At 43.4% G+C, this 20,633-nt stretch overlaps 1 protein-coding gene across 4 annotated transcripts in view; it reads left to right on the top strand.

Annotated features, from left to right (window-relative positions):
* LOC126267419 (very low-density lipoprotein receptor) overlaps positions 1–20,633 on the top strand; it is a 568,113-nt gene that overhangs the window by 367,167 nt on the left and 180,313 nt on the right. The gene's annotated exons all lie outside the window — the stretch shown is intronic.

The raw sequence follows: 20,633 nt of genomic DNA, 5'->3' as shown, positions 1-20,633 counted from the left end.
CCGACTAGTGTGACGTCTTCAGTTAGTTGTAGAGCCCGTATTTCTAATGAGCCAGCGCCGCTTGAAATGACTCTCGCGGCCACAACCAAAATCCACCACTGATGGCGATGTGCTGCGCGCGAGACCACTGATGCGATGTACTGCTCTGCGGATGCGATAGGAAACACTTTTGACTTAGTTGGGTTACTTGCCTACTGTGCGACGCTAGTGTATCAAATTAAATATTGGTCACCAGCCTGGCTTTCACCACGAGACAGGGGTAAGCGTCACAACTCAAAGTCAGACAGCCCAATAACTACCTAGCTGCTTTCAGCTATGGTTCGTAGACCCGATCACTGGATTCTAAAGATTCACCTGTAACGGTTGAAATACGTCACCGTCAACTGGCTGTTAATAATTGCCACTGATGATTATCCTAGAAACCAGACTGGGACACAACGCAATTCAATGTTAGCAGGGAGAAAGTCACTCAAAAAAACATCGTCAGATTTTCAGAAAAAACACTGAAATGTGTTGGAAGGAAACAATATTTTTGGGGATCCATCTCTTTCAGTAAGACCGTACCGCCCAACTATCTACTGGCTCCACTAAAGACTGAAGTATTTCTTACCATGTCAAAAAAATTCTTCTGGGTTAGAGACCGCATTGTCATTTATAAAATTCCAACGTTTCGGTGTCTGTTGCAAGACGCCTTCCTCAGGGTGTGTTGTTAACCCAGAAGAATTTTATTGACATTGACAACGGCCGCGGTAGCCTACGGTTACATTTATTTCTTACCAAATAGGCAACGCTCACTCAGCACTCGCCGAGGAAAACAGACCGGTGCGTGAACTTGGATCGATGCCCGCGCACAGGAAAGCACTTCAGATTCTCTGCCTTCCGTATTACACTGTCACTTGGTTGAGGACAAAGGGTCAGCTTCCCATGACTACAGAAAATACGCAACGAAAAACACCACCTTCTTTCCAGAAGGCACATCTCCACCCAACGAGGGCCACCCACTTCTGCACGAAAATGTTTGAACCTCAGGCCTTACAAGCTGCCGGAGTGGCCGTGCGATTCTAGGCGCTACAGTCTGGAGCCGAGCGACCGCTACGGTCGCAGGTTCGAATCGTGCCTCTGGCATGGATGTGTGTGATGTCCTTAGGTTAGTTAGTTCCAAGTCTAGGGGACTAACGGCCTCAGAAGTTATGTCCCATAGTGCTTAGAGCCATTTGAACCATTTGAATGAGTTTTCCAGGAGAAATATTTCGGAGTAAGTTTAAACCTAGCTTCGCTGTTTGTCAGACATTTTATGTTATTGGGAAAATAATCACAACATTTTACTGCTGAATATTGAACTGCTCTCTGTGCCTCCGACAGCTTCAATAATGGGTAATAGAAGTCATTTTACCTCTAGTGTTGTTGTTACATACATCAGTTCTTCTCAAATTGTGATACATTATAAACGACTAATCTCTTTAGCGAAGACACATATTGTGACGGCGTCATTAAAATGCTTGGTTTCTTAAAGTGTGGCTTCGGTGAACACCACACATTATTCCTACTGCTTGTTTCTGTGCAACAAATACTGTTTAAGTGATAAGTTACTGCAGAAAATTATCCCGTACGACGTTATTGAGTAGAAATATGTAAAATACGTTACGAGGTTGACATTTGTTTCCAAGATTACGAATTATACGAAGAGCAAAAGCAGCTGAACTTAATTGTTTGAGAAGCTCAGTAATATGCTTTTTTCCAGTTCACGTTTTGATCCAAATGTACACCAAAATTTTTAAGCATTATACTCTGACTCCAGCTCATGTGCTACGTCAATCGTTGGTATGACTATTTGTGGTACGGAGCTGAATGTACTGTGTTTTTCCAAAATGTAAAGAGAAAAAATTTTCAGAGAACCACTTCATAATTCTTTGGAAAATATCATTCACCAACTGTTCTGTTGCTTTCTTTGTAATGGGTTTAATTATAATACTAATATCCTGTGCAAAAAGAACCAATTTTGCTTGTTGAGTGGAAGGTTATTCACTTATATAAGGAGTAGGAGTGAACTCAAAAATGAGCTTTGTGGGACTCTCTTTGTGTTTTTTTCATTTTTTACCTCATTCACTAAAAACTTCATTTCCAATGTGGTCTGAATTATCCAGCGCAACCTTTTGCGTTTTGTTTGTCAAGTATGAGTCAGACCTGCTGTGTGTAAAGCCATGAATTCCATAAAACTTGAGTTTTTCTAAGAGAGTATCATGATCTACACAATCACACGTCTTGGAAAGTTCACAAGAGTCCTTTTGGCGAACCGAAGCTCCATCTAGAAGCTAGAATGAAATTTTCACTCTGCAGCGGAGTGTGCGCTGATATGAAACTTCCTGGCAGATTAAAACGGTGTGCCGGACCGAGACTCGAACTCGGGACCTTTGTCTTTCGCGAGTAAATGCTCTACCAACAGAGCTACCCAATTCAAATTTTAGAGCACTTGCCCGCGAAAGGCAAAGGTCCCGAGTTTGAGTCTCGGTCCGGCATACAGTTGTAATCTGCCAGGAAGTTTCATATCAGCGCACACTCCGCTGTAGAGTGTAAATTTCATTCTAGAAAAATCCCCAAGCTGTTGCTAAGCCACGTCTCCGCAGTATCCTTTCTTCCAGGAGTGCCAGTTTTGCAAAGTTCGCAGGAGAGCCTCTGTGAAGTTGGGAAGGTAGGAGACGAGATTCTGGCGGAATTAAAGCTGTGAGGACGGGGCGTGAGTCGTGCTTGGGTAGCTCAATCGGTAGAGCACTTGTCCCCGAAAGGCAAAGGTCACGAGTTCGAGTCTCGGTCCGGCACACAGTTTTAATCTGCCAGGATGTTTCATCTAGAAGCTAATTGCGGAATTTGTCATACGTGAACAATCTACTGCTGCTTCAAACTGGTGGAAGTGACACTTCGAGACTGTAAATCATTGCGCCTTAGCAGATAATAAAGACAGTCTCTGTACTCTCGCTTAGGGAGCGAGTGACTTGATAGGGGCACCGAAGAATCCCTCCCTGAATTATCTGCCACTCTCAGAAGAAACTGGTGTGTGGCTGGTGAGATAACAAGGCAGTGCAGTGGTGGCCAAGAGACTGGCATGCCGTGGTAACGAGGCGAGACCGGGATGCTGTGAGGGGCAGAATGGAGCGGCCGCTTAGCGCCGACAGCGTGTGCCTGTGCCTTTGCTAGTGGCCGAGCAGCGCGTACGGGTATCGATTGCGTGCGCCGGAAGAAGCGCCGGCCTCTTTGACGGCGTCCCTCGTTAGTCGCCTCCCGCTGCAATCTTGGAGCTTAACCACACCACAGTAGACCAGCGCCAAGTTCACACGTCTCCATTGTAGCTCGGGGTCAGTCACCCGAAATGTGGTCGTATTCTAGAACTGCATTAGAAGGCTCTTGAATACAGGAATGTAGCGAAAGCGTATTTTTTGTGGCCTGCAGTGTAATATTTGCATAAAGAGAACTCCGTGTATTTGGCACATTTCACTACTGTCGCGTACTTGCTAAGGAGGAATAGAAAAGTCTATGTACAGGGGAAGTCCGAAAGAAACCTTTTACTGCGAAATCAACAGGGCGTGCCTTATCAGTCACTGTTGCTTAGTTGTGGACTCTGGTGGTGGTGGTGGTGGTGGTGGTGGTGGTGGTGGTGGTGGTGGTGGTGGTGGTTAGTGTTTAACGTCCCGTCGACAACGAGGTCGTTAGAGACGGAGCGCAAGCTCGGGTTAGGGAAAGATTGGGAAGAAAATCGGCCATGCCCTTTCAAAGGAACCATCTCTGCATTTGCCTGAAACGATTTAGGGAAATCACGGAAAACCTAAATCAGGATGGCCGGAGACGGAATTGAAACGTCGTCCTCCAGAATGCGAGTCCAGTGTGCTAACCACTGCGTCACCTCGCTCGGTTGTGGACTCCAGAGGACAGAGAAGTAAGAGTAGTACTTCTTCAAACATTCTCGGGTATTCGGCCGGATGCCGTCCTCCAAATGCTTCGATATTTTTTAGATGGTTGACTTTCTGCCATCTTCAGGCAGCCCTGGTGTGTCATTTGTCTGGTGTTAGACGCCATCCTACACAATGAGGTGGCAAAAGTCATGGGATACCTCCTAATATCGTGTTGGACCTCCTTTTTCCCAACATAATGCAACAAACTGATGTGGCATGAACTCCACAAGTCGTTGGCAGTCCTCTCCAGAAATGAGCCATACTGCCTCTATGTTTTTGTTGTGGTCTTCAGTCCAGATACTGGTTTGATGCAGCTCCCCATGCTACTCTATCCTGTGCAAGCTTATTCATTTCCCAATATCTACTGCAACCTACATCCTTCTGAATCTGCTTTCAATTCCATACATCGCTATACTCCTTATAAATACTTTCAGAAACGACTTTCCGACACTTAAATCCGTACTCGATGTTAACAAATTTCTCTTCTTCAGAAACGCTTTCCTTGCCATTTCCAGTCTACATTTTATACCCTCTCTACTTCGACCATCATCAGTTATTTTGCTTCCCAAATAGCAAAAGTCCTTTAGACTTTGTGTCTCACTTCCTAATCTAATTCCCTCAGCATCACCCGACTTAATTCGACTACATTCCATTATCCTCGTTTTGCTTTTGTTGATGTTCATCTCATATCCTCCTTTCAAGACACTATCCATTCCGTTCAACTGCTCTTCCAAGTCCTTTGCTGTCTTTGACAGAATTACAATGTCATCGGCGAACCTCAACGTTTTTATTTCTTCTCCATGGATTTTAATTCCTACTCCGAATTCTTTTGTTTCCTTTACTGCTTGCTCAATGTACAGATGGAATAACATCGGGGATGGGCTACAGCCCTGTCTCACTCCCTTCTCAACCACTGCTTCCCTTTCATGCCCCTCGACTCTTATAACCGCCATCTTGTTTCTGTACAAATTGTAAATAGTCTTTCGCTCCCTGTATTTCACTCCTGCCACCTTTAGAATTTGAAAGAGTATTCCAGTCAACATTGTCAAAAGCTTTCTCTAAGTCTACAAATGGTAGAAACGTAGGTTTGCCTTTCCTTAATCTATTTTCTAAGACAAGACGTAGGGTCAGTATTGCCTCACGTGTTACAAAATTTCTACGGAATCCGAACTGATCTTCCCCGAGGGTGCTTCTGCCAGTTTTTCCATTCGTCTGCAAAGAATTCGTGTTAGTATTTTGCCTCTATAGCCGGCCATAAATGCGAAAGTGTTGCCGGCGCAGGATTTTGTGCACAATCATTTCGATTATGCCCCTTAAACGTTCAGTGTGTTGCCAGATCATTGGCTCAAATTTTCCAGAATGTTCAAACCAACCGCAAACAGTTTTGGTCCGGGGACATAGCGCATGGTCCTCCTTAAAAATTTCGTCGTTCAATGCCACCAAATGGTCTCAAAGTAGACGAACATAACCATTTCCAGACAGTGATTGGTTCAGTTGGACCAGGGGACCCAGTGCATTCCGTGTGATCGCAGGTCACATCATCCAGGCACCACCAGCTTGGACAGTGCCATGTTGACAAATTTGGTCCAAGAGCTCGTGGAACCTGCGCCACACTTGAACGTTACCGTCAACTCTTACCAACTGAAATCGGGACTCATCCTACAAGGCCCCGGGTTTCCAGTCGTCCAGACTCAACGAGCTCAGGGTAGGCTCATGCAGGCTATGACGTGCTGTTAACAAAGGCGCTCGCGTTGGTCGTCTGCTACCATAGCCCTGTTTTAATGGATACGTTCGTCATACGTCCCACATTGATTCCTGCCGTTATTTCACGCAGGGTTGCTTGTCTCTACGCAAACACCACTGTCCTAGGTCGTTAAGTAACGGCTGTCGGCCACCGCATTGTCCGTTGCAACAGGTAATGCCTGAAGTTTGTTATTCTCCACACTATGGATCTCGGACTATGGAATCTCTAAACGTTTTCCGAAATAGTATGTCCCACGCATCTAGCTCAAACTACCATTCCGCATTCAAAGCATAGTTAACTCCCGTCGTGCGGGAAACTGAGTACAAATTGCAGCTCCGCAAATGCACCTCCACTTCATACATTGTGTAAGCGATACTACCTCCCTCTGTATATCTGTATATCGCTATCGCACGAGTTTTATCACCTCAGTGTCCCGTTCCCCTGTTCAACTAGAGTTCGCGGTTCTTGTGTGCGGCTCCGCTAACGAGATGGAAGCGGATGTGCGCTGCCCGGATACGAACCGCGGTCCTCAGTCTCCGTGCCGCCACCGCGGGCGGTCGGAACGCGAATGTCGCAGAGGAGGCACGTCCACGTGGGAAGATCTCAACTCAGCTGACGCCGCGTGAAAGTATCTTCCCACACACTATCGTGCTTGAGGAATCTCTTACATGGCTCACGAGCGGTTAAAAGTAAGGCTTGGGGCGCAGCCTTGAGCTTACTTAAAGCACGATGAGAGATCATGCCAACTGAAAAGCGGACATCAAATCACATCACATCACACAAATGTACATCCACCGCATCAGCTGCGTCCAGACAGCAGCGGTGGCGGCACAGACATGGGGGACCGCGACCCGTAAATATGAAAACTGCACACAGTGAAAATTCCGCTCGATAGTCTGGAAACTACCTGCTCAGAGGCCCACTTGCACATGGCTGGTCCTCGTCCACCGAAAACGCTCATTATGCCCCGCAGCGGGTTGCTGTTCCTCTCTTCCAGAACTCCCTCGATGCGGTCAGGCCACTGACCAGCATAAGCCCTCGCCCACGTGGATATAGCACGCTTTATAGTTGCTTTAACGCATAAATCCTGCTTTTCCTTCTTTCATTATGCATACTCTGTCCTAATATGTCATTATAGAAATATTTTATAATTACGTTAGTTTAAGATGCGCACTCTGGATTTTTAAATTAATTTTTACTTAATAAATTTATAATGATCGTATTTCTTCCACTTGGCAATACTGACAGTGAGATGCAGAATCATAATTACATAGAAAATGTTTTTCATATTTTTAAAGTGCATAGATGAGAGGCGTGCAGTTAGCTCTAGGAGTGGTAGGAGAAGCCATGTACAGCTAATGTCACCTACATAGTGCATAACCCTAGCCTTTAGTTAGTATCGCAACGTATCGTACGTACTTTACAAGAACCACACGTTGGTCCGTGGTCATGTACCGCATTTAATTTAAAGAATGCTTTGTCAAGTAGAGGAGAAATGATTTTTAAATATCGTGTCTGTAATTCGGTTTTCATGTTTTCCATTGCAGTTTCTCAAGATCCAGTCCTAAGTAACAAATCGTATGACTATGACAGACAGGAAATAAAATTATGATCACTTTTAGGTTGTAAAAAAAATTTGACATTAGAAATGATGATCGAGTGTCGCCAGTCCGCATCATCCGTAGTTGTAGTAATTAAAACACGAGTATGAGCCCTCGACTTTTCCAGCTACCTGGGAAAATGGCATTAGTGCATCATTCCTCAACCTCACCTGGCGCAAATTTCCCTGCGCGTAGTTTACGGTACACGGCTGCTCACGTGTACATCAGACCTGAGCTAATTAGGAGGGAGGGAGAGGCTATGTGAGGTGGTATCACGGGAAACAGGTCCGGCTGAAAATGAAGTCAGATTGCCGAAATGTCGCACCATTTAGAGGAAACCACTGGGTAGACCATCCGAGAACATTTAAAGTGAGTAAGATGTCAGGAAATGCCAAAATCACAAGATAATCCACCTTTACTTGAATATCAATACGCGTGCACCAAAATTACACACTTCTCCGAATTGGGGCTGTTATTCAGCGTAAAATAATGCCTTGCACCATTAACGACACGTGTAAGATGCAGCAAAGCAGCACAACAAAACTACATATAATTAAAATTGTTGATAATTTATTAGTCATTTTAGTCCTAAATTCGCTGAGTGTCTCCTAATTGTCGCAGGTACGCTTCTGTAGCACTCATCGTAATTTCCACGTCACAGTACCGTAGCACACCGCACTACCCACCTGCACTTAATCGGAGTATTGAGCTAATTTGTTTCGGCACCTCCATGGTATTGTGGCTCGGATATTGCAAGGTGTAAGTTATTTTTTTAATTTTTGATGCAATCAGTTTTTATGTTTGTACCATAAAAAATAGATGGGGTCAAAAACAAGTCAGTGTCCGCAGACGGAATATTTTTTTCCTGATGTTAATGTGTACCAGGATTGCTGGCATGTCTCTGCAAAACGGACAAATAATTATGTAAATTAATTTTTAGTATTTAATTAAATAAAATTTACTGTCCCTCGTACTTAGGCGTATTAATGTCACCTTTTTCCCCTTTTTTCTGATTCCATTCGTGTATGGTTCGCACGAAGTAACGTGTAGGTACCTCTCTTCATGATGCCGAATTCTTCAAACTTCAGTGTCCCATACATATAATCAACACACTCTGAATACCAAGTAAGCGTTTCTCTCAGAAAGGGATCTCGCCATTAAGTTTCTATCTACATCGTCGCAGTCAAGTTGTCCAGACGGACTCCTCTCAGAAGGAAAACGGTGGAAAAGCTTTCACCCGAACAAAGTGCATATAGCGCAGATCGAAGACCAACTCTGCGATTTGAAGTCTGCCAAGAAATGAAGTAAAGCATAAGGCGGACAGCGAATACGTCTATAAGCTAAGAGCGTCAGGCCCATTTTTGTCTCACTGGCTATGGTAGCAAGACTTGCCAGTACTTTAAAAAGATACCAAAGGAACAAACTTGATCGGTTAAAGAATCTATTTCTCTCTGCGTATGTTAACTACCTTAAAGCAATTGTCGTGTAACCTATGTCCCCGTAATAAAGTCTTCAAATATTTAGAATGTTGGTAATTGTGAATAATGTCTTCTCTAACTGTCTTTTCCCCCCTTTTCTGTTTCAGGTAAATACCAGAACCCAATACACCCGCAACGATGCTGATCCTAGAAACAGTAAGCTGCAATTCACTTTCCCCTTTCACTGTATTCTAAAACTGCAAAATTTTGCTCTTGTTCAAACATTCGATTTTGCATTGTTTCATTACCTGCCCTGACATACATGGTCTTCGGAATTCCTGTAACACCTGCACCTTATTTCGTTTAAAAAGTGTGTCGTTTTGTTCATTTGCTGTGAAAGCAGTTCTTTAGACGATAACCCATTCCCCCATGTAACACACACAATATTTATCACCGTGGCGCCTACCTCCTTTCCAGTATGCAACCAAGATGACTGCTCCGTAGGAAGTTGCATATGCGTCAGGGGCATCAAGGCGCCGTGGATCTTAACGCCCCTCGGAATCTGTTTCCAGTTAACGACGAGAATCGCAAGCAGCGCGGAAATTTAGTCCCGGTGCGCCAGGATACGGTATAAATGGCTCTATTTCCGCCAAACTGCCGATAGGCTCCCTAATTCCTGTTGGTAATAAGCGCGATTGAAATGGCTGCAGTGCCGGAGATACAAATATTCTTCCGTCCCGGAGGTATTTAAACTATTTTAATTGCTTTCAGAACTAATTAAAAGTTCGCCCCCTTCGATATGTTGATTTAGGAAACTGAAGTCTTGAGTCAAGAACGCTTAATCGCATACTAATTAAGCGATAATGCATGCAAAATCTTGATAGCAACTGTTATTCTTCCTTCCCAGGAAGACTCCGTTTGGGATTAAGACAAACGGCTTCATTGTGTAATAAAGTAAAGTTTCCGCTTCTGGTAACTGCGAAATTTCTCCACTGTCCTCTCGGATCAGTGTGTGTGTTATTTCCAAACAGTATAAACACATACTTCAATACTTTAACGGTAATAAATTTTATGTTCTATCGAGATCCGAACTTTAAAGTTATCGCAACCGTGCATCATTGCGTGCTTAAATATTGCTTATACATTTTAAGAGTATAGATTTCATTTTTTCAAACATCGCCATCTTCCTTCTTAAAAACTGTAGTTTCCTATTAAGGTGTTTCTCGTGATCATTGTCAGATTTATTACAGCATTTCCGGTTTTATTGCAGCGTACTAGGTCCGTAAAAGAAAAATACATGCCAAATTAGGTGAAATTATTATTTAACTCTGTTATTTTTTATGCTCCATTTGTGGAACATAGTGAGATAGTCATTCACCGATCTGATGTAACTTCTGTAATAATGTTCACCAGCAACCGCAGAACTGTGGTTCTGATGACAGTAAAAGTTGTTACGCTTCACACATCACAACAGATGAAACCTTGCTAATTGAAAATTTTCCTTGTGCTGTTGCTCATTACATTTAAAAATAGTCTGGTAAGGTGGTTATGATATTCTTTACATTTTAAGAGTGTAGCAATTTTTACGACTAATTGATTCATCTACTGTAATTTATAACTTTTAAATAAATATTTTTCCTGGTACATCCCATAAGCAGTCTTGGATATGCAGATGACTTAGTTGTGATGGCAGATTCGATTGAAAGTTTGCAAAGTAATATTTCAGAGCTAGACCAGAAATGTAAGGACTATGGTATGATGATTAGCATCTCCAAAACGAAAGTAATGTCAGTGAGAAAGAAATATAAACGGATTGAGTGCCAAATAGGAGGAACAAAGTTAGGATAGGTGGACGGTTTCAAGTACTTTGGATGCATATTCTCACAGGATGGCAACATAGTGAAAGAACTGGAAGCGAGGTGTAGTAAAGCTAATGCAGTGAGCGCTCAGCTACGATCTACTCTCTTCTGCAAGAAGGAAGTCAGTACCAAGATTAAGTTATCTGTGCACCGTTCAATCTTTCGACCAACTTTGTTGTATGGGAGCGAAAGCTGGGTGGATTCAGGTTACCTTATCAACAAGGTTGAGGTTACGGATATGAAAGTAGCTAGGATGATTGCAGGTACTAGTAGATGGGAAGAATGGCAGGAGGTTGTCCACAATGAGGAAATCAAAGAAAAACTGGGAATGAACTCTATAGATATAGCAGTCAGGATGAACAGGCTTAGATGGTTGGGTCATGTTACACGCATGGGAGAAGCAAGGTTACCCAAGAGACTCATGGGTTTAGCAGTAGAGGTTAGGAGGAGTCGGGGCAGACCAAGGAGAAGGTACTTGGATTCGGTTAAGAATGATTTTGAAGTAATAGGTTTAACATCAGAAGAGGCACCAATGTTACCACTGAATAGGGGATCATGGAGGAATTTTATAAGGGGGCTATGCTCCAGACTGGACGCTGAAAGGCATAATTAGTCTTTGATGATGATGATGATGATGATGGTACAGCCCAAAATACCAAGGAATAAGGCAGCAGTTGTTGCCTTCGACAAAAAAAGCTTAACACTGCTGTATGTTTACACCAGTTTCTGCTTGGCTCGATGTTATAAAGGTATTTTCCCTCAAAAGATAGTGTGTCACTGATTTATAAATAAACAGGAAAAGTGGCGTAGTTATTAATGGCTCAAAAAATATACACACATTTTCTACGTTATTGCCATGTCGAACCATGCACTTCAGATATCACGAAACAAGTTGCTGCATAGAATTATGTCCGCGGCCTGAGATAGCAGTCAGTTTCGTTAAATTAATTTTCAGTTCCTCGCTTTCTTAAATCGTTTATACGGGAATACGGTTTTACGGAGACGATACAAACCCGAATACGAATTTTTTAATTACGTCCCAAGTTCGGTGTCTCCGAGGATCCTAGGAAACGGTGTCCCGGCAATTCCGTACAAAATTGCCTTATCGTACAATGAAGATTTCCGCTCTTGATTCCGTTATTGAAAGAGATCGCCAGTCCACACATAAGTGCTTACGTAAGAACCGAAATTTACTACCGCTATTACTCAGCACAGTTTCGCAAGGGGAGATACGTGAGGGAAGATAGCCAGTGAATACTTCAATTATACTCAAAGCAGATTGTCACGGTAAAACTGTAGAAGAAGACACAGGTTCGAATATATCTCATAGATAATTGAGGACGTCATGATGAGGCACATTAAATCGGTCGAAAAACCGGTAACGCAAAAAAAAGATACAAAGAAGAAATGCCACATTAAAACACTCCAAGCGGCGCTTCAGACCAATTCCAACTCCATGGAATCATTATAATGTGATCATTTTTTACGTACGAATTAGTTTCTCCTGGCTTATTCATGAGCTGCAGACAAGCAGCGATAGGTCAGCAAAGGTATTAGTGATGCTGATCGAGAAGTAAACCCATCGATTTCGACCACAGACGACAGTGTCCAGGCAATCGAGGAACTGATTCGCAACAGTCTCAAATTTTTCGTGGACATTCGCACAGTGGTTCCCGGTTGGCTCCATGGCCAAGGAGCAGACTTCTATCGTCGAGGAACTGAATGTCTGCTAGAACATTCAGGCCCTTGTTAACGGAGACTTCATGACTGTTATAGTTAGTGTCATGTATATGTTTCACTCTGAAGTGTAGTGCAACACTGAATAAAAGTTACTTGGGGAGTGCCATAGTAACGTATAGCTTGCTTTTAAGTCCTTTCGTACAAATAATATGTAGATATCGACACGCCTTTGCCAAATATGTAAACGAAGAGAAGAGGCTGCATTTCTCAAAAACTGGATGGTTCCTCTGAGGTTAACAAGAGCCCACGCTCCGCTAGCGATATTTTCCAGTCGCGGCACATTCCCGTGCGTATCTGCCGCAGCGTAAGGTCGCTGGTGAGATACGCCACGGCGCCTGCACAGTCCCTCGGCGCAAATTAAGGCCATTAACTTAAACAAAAAAAAGAGCAGTGCGTGCAAAAAAGATTATAAGAAAATGAAAACAGGAGTCTGCGGACGGCGGAACGGTTATTGCACGGCGTAAATTATCTAAACAGCGGGCGCTGCAGGGTGCCAACGCGAGTTCCGCGCTGCTGTTTCTGCTGCCTTTACGTCCGTAATTGTTCTGGCAGCGGCAAGAAATCTTTGGCCGTGTTCCTGTGTGTGCACGGTGTATCCGTCGAGAGAAGCGCTGCGTTCTTCTTCGAATAAAAACTTTCTCTGTCGCTTTGTAGACAGTACGATGTTTATACTTTCAAGCTTGAGCTGGATGAACTCATAACTACGTGCAGACTACGTTGTTGGCATAGCGCCGCGAGTAGAAGCCCACGTAGCGTAATAGATAGCTCTGCATGTTGCGTTTTGTAATTGTGGGAATGAATCTGCTATAGCGCTTTCAGACATCGGCAAATGTAATTAATTTTGTTATTTCATGGGTCCAAAGGGATGAAAGTGGAAAAATGCTAAATTAGGACTAAGGTGGATGTGTGAGTATAGTCCAGACTAATTTTCCACACTCGTAAAGCTGGTCTAAGGCCTCACATTATCGTGTTGCAAGCGCAACTGTGTCTTTTTCTCTGCACTCGTGCTTTCAGTCTGGTCAGCGTCGTTTGCAACGTTTTGAACAGACATTTGCTGGAGGTTCTGAGACATGCAAATAAACAAAAACACTATCATAAAAAACGGCACTTTATTTCACATTCTTCGGGATTTCGGATCGAAGTGGTGACAGCACATTGCTTCTGTGGTGGTGGTGGTGGTGGTGGTGGTAACCTTCAGTCTCGTCTGCTCCCAGCGTGTCCAGGCACCTTTTCTTGCTCCTTTTCTTCTCTCCCTCGCCTCCCTCTGTTTCCTGTAAGCAGTCTCTCTCTCTCTCTCTCTCTCTCTCTCTCTCTCTCTCTCTCTCTCTCTCTCTCTCTCTCTCTCTCTCTGTGTGTGTCTGTGTGTGTGTTACCCATAACCTAGGTTGCATAACAATTTCTTTAAGATACTACAGTCTTTTCCACCTGTGCACAGAATTCCTTGGTCGTAATCTCCCGATCATCACGGAAGGCTTGATCGAGATGCTGGTCATTATGAGAGATGGCAGCCAAGCAGAGTCAACCAGGGCGTGGCTTGTCGTGCACGTTATTTTCATTATTACCCACAGCCTCTCGTTGGTCACGTCTACAGTATCGTCTCAATATAGGCGTCGATGTACCTCAACTGATGCATTTTTTTTCCAGCAGAAATGATTTCAGTGATAGTCACCCCGTAGTTTGACCCTACTCTAGAACGCTCCTCTTCCGTTGCTACCCACCGCAGGAAAAAAACACCAAGACATTAGCAGGAAGATAAAAAAAAATTAGTAAGACACCAAAATAATCTGATGTGGACACTCAATCAAAAAAAATATGGGAGGCATCAACACCAAGTTTTGTTGTCCTGTCTCACTCAGTTGTGCGTAATATTATGTTGATCATTTTCGCATTAGTTCCATCTATATAATAAAATATATAATACATAAAAATACATGTGTATGTATATGGATATATAAAAATATATTATAATAATAAAACTAATTATACGATGGGAGTTCGGTAAGTAACGTAATAAATTTTCTTCTAAAAGAAGTTGGTTTTATTCAGGATTCCAACAAATCATATTGTTCCCCACTCTTTCGGCTACAGAACGCTATTTACATAATATCCGTTCAATGCAACGGGCTTACGGAACTTCACTGGGAAGGCTCGTATGCCTGAACGTTACCACTCTTCTGGTCGATGTCGAAGACATCATCTTACTGCATCAGTATCATCATCATTCTCCACGTACTCCTTCCCATGGAGTGCCTCCTTCATAGGGCCAAAGAGATGGAAATCGGAAAGTACAAGATCCGCGCTCTGGGGTAGATGAGAAAGGACAGTGCAATGAAGTTTTCTGAGCATCCCCCGGGTATTAATCTTGTGAGAGTCCTTGCGTTGTCAAGGCGACGAAGTAGTAGAGCAGTGAGGGCTTTGTTATCTACCACCTCTAATGAGTGTGTCCGCACGTTCCAGCATTTCAGGAGTCTCAGCAGTGTGCGGCCGGCCGGTACGCGAGACATCGGACAGATTTGCTCGACCTTGGTGCAATGACGATACACAAATCATCCAACGACTCAACGCGCTTTTGTTCATTTACAGGTCTACATCTACATGACTACTCTGCAATTCACATTTAAGTGCTTGGCAGAGGGTTCATCGAACCACAATCATACTATCTCTCTACTATTCCACTCCCGAACAGCGAGCGGGAAAAACGAACACCTAAACCTTTCTGTACGAGCTCTGATTTCTCTTATTTTATTTTGATGATCATTCCTACCTATGTAGGTTGCGCTCAACAAAATATTTTCGCATTCGGAAGAGAAAGTTGGTGACTGAAATTTCGTAAAAAGGTCTCGTGTATCATATCTGCCACACTCTCTCCCCTATAACGCTATAATACAAAACGAGCTGCCCTTTTTTTGCACCCTTTCGATGTCCTTCGTCAATCCCACCTGGTAAGGATCCCACAGCGAGCAGCAATATTCTAACAGAGGACGAACGAGTGTAGTGTAAGCTGTCTCTTTAGTGGACTTGTTGCATCTTCTAAGTGTCCTGCCAATGAAACGCAACCTTTGGCTCGCCTTCCCGACAATATTATCTATGTGGTCCTTCCAACTGAAGTTGTTCGTAACTTTAACACCCAGGTACTTAGTTGAATTGACAGCCTTGAGAATTGTACTATTTATCGAGTAATCGAATTCCAACGGATTTCTTTTGGAACTCATGTGGATCATCTCACACTTTCGTTATTTAGCGTCAACTGCCACCTGACACACCATACAGCAATCTTTTCTAAATCGCTTTGCAGCTGATACTGGTCTTCGGATAACCTTACTAGACGGTAAATTACAGCATCATCTGCGAACAGTCTAAGAGAACTGTTCAGATTGTCACCCAGGTCATTTATATAGATCAGGAACAGTAGAGGTCCCAGGACGCTTCCCTACGTAGATCTTGTTCAAGGGCCTGTGAATATCTGCGAAGCTCTGGTCTTCTGCCGAAAGAATCCCAATGACAGCTCTCTGGAACGCACTTCCATTACTGACGCCATTTTGAAGGCTCTGTATCGCGCCGCCACCCCCGGAACTTTATCGTATAATGGCTGAAACCAGAATATTCCACTATCTCCCACAACAAATTCCACATTGTCCCAAGAAAGAATGTGTGTTGCATTACTTATTGTAGGCCCTTTATATAGACGTACGTAATGTGAGAATCGTGAAGGATGCGCTAGTTTCGGAATGTTCACTGTACATTGAATTCTTATACGCCCCCTTCTTCACACAGATTCCCACCCACGATTAACCCCCCCCCCCTCTCTCTCTCTCTCTCTCTCTCTCTCTCTCTCTCTCTCTCTCTCTCTCTCTCTCTCTCTCTCTCTCTCTCTCTCTCTCTCTCTCTGTGTGTGTGTGTGTGTGTGTGTGTGTGTGTGTGTGTGTGTGTGTGTGTGTGTTTTCTGGCGCGTGCTGATTGGATCGGATCGTGGAGCAGCAGTCGGCCGCGGGCTCTTTACGTGGGTAAGCTGAGGCGAGGCAGCAGTGGATGTCCACTTGTTCGCAGTGCAGCAGCAGAGTCGATCCTCGGCCGCTCCTTCCCTCGAGTTCGCCGGCCTGGTAACAAGTTTGTTTCGCTGCTCGGCCAGAGCTCTTCTTCCCCCTCGCCTTCCCTTCTCGACTGCCTGCACTCTTCTCCGCCTCGAGTAGAGAGCCGCCGAAAGAGCTTCAAAAAGCCGGCAGAAGGCTGCATATTTGAAGCGCACTTTGATCTTCGTTTAAAATTTAACCGCGTTACCTCCTGCAAATGCAGCGCTCCCCACTGCAGCGAGTCATATCTGTACGTGTAACGTGCATTGTTTTCATCCAGTAGTACCAACATGAGTACGCGCGTACGATTTTAATACTTTCGAAATGAAAATTTATGGGTCAGCTAAACTCTACCACGAGGAAAATGTGTGTGTGTGTGGGGGGGGGGGGGGGGGGGGGCGGCGAGGGGGCGGCAACAACCCCTGTCGGGATAAGACCTATCTACTATAGTTCAGGAGATACGATCTCATAAACAATGAAATTCGTGACTAACTGCCGCATCATACATGACGTTCAAGTTTATTACTTCTGAGCTACTAGCTATGTTCACAATAAATTTCACAGACGGTATCCATAAATGCGGTTAAATGCATCTACAAAAGTATATCATGGTAGCGCACAATTAAGGAGACATGACGTCATAAACACTGAGATGCGTGAAAAAAAATGCCGCATCGTGCATTAAGTTTGAATGCTTTCATTCTTTACCACTAAGACACTCCTACAGTCCAGTTAGAGTAATAACTCACACCTGTCAGGGCTTTCAACAGCTTTCAATTGCGAAGCGCAAACGGCTGCTGGCGAAAACAGTCGCCATCTATAGAGCAAGGAAGGGACCTTGCCGAAGAGACTTCTACAAACTCGCTTTTTAGACACGTGGAGCAGCTGCGCGCAGACTGCAGGAACTGTTCTGCATATTACACTACAAATACAATTCCTTTCTTTTCGTTTCTAATAGAAAATTTCCGGACAACGCCGGATTTGTCAGATTGTTCCTTTATAGATGTCGTTTGCTTAACTCTTCCGGCTTCGTGCCGGCGGTTTTTATGGGATATGGGTTTTTCCTTTGGTCTGTTCTCATCCCCTTTCTCTTGCCCTCACAGTGCTGGCGGATCGCTGCACAAGTCGATAAATGTCTTGTGTCAGCTATTAACCTGTCATTCGTGAAAGAAGTGTGAATGCGTAAACACTCGCAGGATGATTAGAATAATTTTCAAGGAGCAGGTGCCTGCAGAGGGGTTGTCTGCATCCTGACCTAGCCGAACCTTTTGTGCGACAGGCAAAAATAATTCAAAAACGGTGGACAGGAGGCTACGGAATAGGCTAACGAGGGACAGATTGACAGTAAGTCTAATGATGATTTGAAGGGAATCAATGATCAAAAATATATCTTAGCAACTATTCAGAAGAAGAAACCAGCACTACTGTATTTTAATATTTAGACAAGTTTTAACGAGAGGAAGGGATCATCTGGAGACATAAAAGCGAGAACTCAAAGATTAACCATTGGAGATATCAGAATATACATATTATCAAAAAATGAAGAGGACAGCACAAATAGAGTGGCTGCACCGACGGGGCCTAGCCTTTATAAGTCTATAACGTTGTTTCACCGAAACTTCACTACCGGAGTTGCGTATACATATTCCTTCTTACAATAAAGTTATTTCTTATAAGCTGTTCATATAATCTCTCGCTTTCGGAATAAGTAAATGCTTATTCTTCGAACAAGATCTAAGTTGAAATCTTCATTTTCATTTGAAATAATTTCGTTTGTCTAAAAGTTGTTTAAGTAATTACAGTTCATGCTATGTAGGAAGCTCGCGTGATGAATATTTGAAGTGCACATGTTTGGTATATATAAAGGTCTGAAAGACGTGTTCAGAGCACTGTCTGCGTCAGTCTTGTCCCTGGTTTGCTGCTGCCCGCCACGACGTATTATCTGGTGCGCAGTTCTCCATCTCGAAGTAACTGTTGCACTTAAAAGTCCACTATTTGTTGGATTATTCCAGTCCCTGTCTTCCCTTAGTTTTTATACCCTATAGCTCCTGCAGTACCATGGAGGTTCCTTTCCTCGCAGATTCAGATGAGGTCCACATTAGGTCTTACCTTGTTAAGTTCTCGTAACTGTCAGTATGCCTCACTGGAGCACAACTCCAATCCTTAGAGTCTCTTTCTTTCCCGGTAGGAAAGTTCTGTTCATTTCGATATTCTATTAGCAAGTACACAACGAATGATAAATTTCGAGCACACTTTATTCAATGCAAAACAGAGCATGATTTCTTTTCTGCTGGTATCGGAACATAACGTAAAGCGTGTCACAAGAAAGCAAAATAGATTACCTAATATTCTCAATAAATACAAAATAACGTTAGTGGTTAACTGCTGGAGGTTGTCAGATCGAAATGCTTAGGGTAAGATGGAAAAATTTTGATGAAACAGAAAGAAAATAAAAACCACAGGGTTTTTTTAAAACTGTATGGCAAAACTTCAGGGATTGATTCCTCATAAAACAAGAAAAAATCTATTTATTGAAAATAGGTTCCAAAGTGCTTACGTAAAGAGCTCTGAGCATTACTTCACTAAAAGAGACGTATCACAGTAGCGAAGAACATGCGCTCTTAGCTCTTAATGTATGCAAATTAGTGCACACGTTTTGAGACATCCATTCCTGAAACTTTGTCGTCGAGTTTTGAAAGACTCTGTATACAGCAGGAAAGGCGAACCGAAGAAATTTGTTGGAAGCGTTCTGGGAAAGTACAGAGCATTTGTAATGGAAATTGCATACGTATCGCTAGTGTTGTTGCAGTGTCCAGACTACTGGTAGAACAAACATGGAAACAATTAATTGAGACACATGCTGCTAGGATGGCAATAAGTCACAATAGCACAGATGAAGGTGTAAAGAGCGGTGTTCGGGATACTTAAAAGGAAAAAAAAAACGTTCTCGCGAAGTCCTGTTGAGTAAAGTGGAAGACTTAATATTTGAAGAATTCCTTATGATAAACCAATTGCCACCATTGTTGACTTACGTCTGTCTTAGAGATGTTAAGAATACGACCACAGAAATTATTAGGAATACATATGCTGCTTAATGGTAAAGTGCCAAACTATGGATCCAAAACTCTTGGATTTCATTGCCAAAGTTACTCAGAACATTTTTCAACTCTGATTACGTGAGTATTTCAGAGTTGCTTCGTGCTTTAGACAGCATGGGGAACTGTATCTCCTTTATAATCAGCTCGGTAGATAACTTCGAAGAAAGGAGGACGGCAGCGTCACACCACCTTAATTAGGATGAATCCAAGTAGAGCAATATGAAGTATACTAGTATTCGGGTTGATGATATCTTTATTTTCACTAACTTATTTGGATACTTACAGAAGCACATAAGCATTTTTTCCGTCACTTGATTCGCGAATTAAGTAGCATTTAAACGGCTGTCATTGGTATAATATAATCTCCGCCATGGGCTGTACTGTGGTGTGTGTGTGTGTGTGTGTGTGTGTGTGTGTGTGTGTGTGTGTGTGTGTGTGTCTAAATATTGATGCAGAGACCGAGGAACTGCTTCACGTTTCCCGGCATGTTTGGGTAATCTCGTGCGAGTCCATTTGAGTGTGCCCGCAATTCTGAATTATTGTCCGCGCGCAGTCTGGCTTAACACTTGCGACGGTAGCGCAGTGCCTGGCTCTTCCGGCGGCCGCTAGTAGCTCCCGATGCGAGTCAAGAACCTCGACTCGCCCGGGAGAAGCCTCTGCAGAGCCGGCGGTGCAGTCAAAAGCGCAAAGTAGCTCTCGCTCTGGAGCTAATTAATTTCTCTAATTAAAAATCACGTCGCGGCTAATGCGATTATACTCAGCGGCAGTAATTACCTATGGCGGACTGGTAAAAAAAACTTGCAATATTCAACTTTAAATCCCGCGCTCAGACGGCAGATAATAACGGGCCGTGTTCCACATTGAACAGCGAGGACGTAAAATATATTTTTTTCCGTTCAGTGTATTTGCATTGTTATTCCTCCCCCGCCCGAGGAACGCACTAGTAAGCTTGAGGAAATACTTCAAATAATAGAATTTCATTTGCAACCACCCATCGGTGCCCGGACACTTACTTATCCAAATGTTTAATTAGATTACAAATCAATTATCTGTAGTATCCGAGGAAAAAATAAGCAATCAAACAGTACCGCCTAATTATAAATCCTCCCCTCACCTTGCCTTCTTCCCAGGCCCCCAGTTGACTATTTACCATTTGAAG

The sequence above is a fragment of the Schistocerca gregaria genome, chromosome 4 (genome assembly GCF_023897955.1).
Source record: "Schistocerca gregaria isolate iqSchGreg1 chromosome 4, iqSchGreg1.2, whole genome shotgun sequence".
In the NCBI taxonomy this organism is placed as follows: Eukaryota; Metazoa; Arthropoda; class Insecta; order Orthoptera; family Acrididae; genus Schistocerca; species Schistocerca gregaria.
This window is presented reverse-complemented; position numbering and strand designations above follow the sequence as displayed.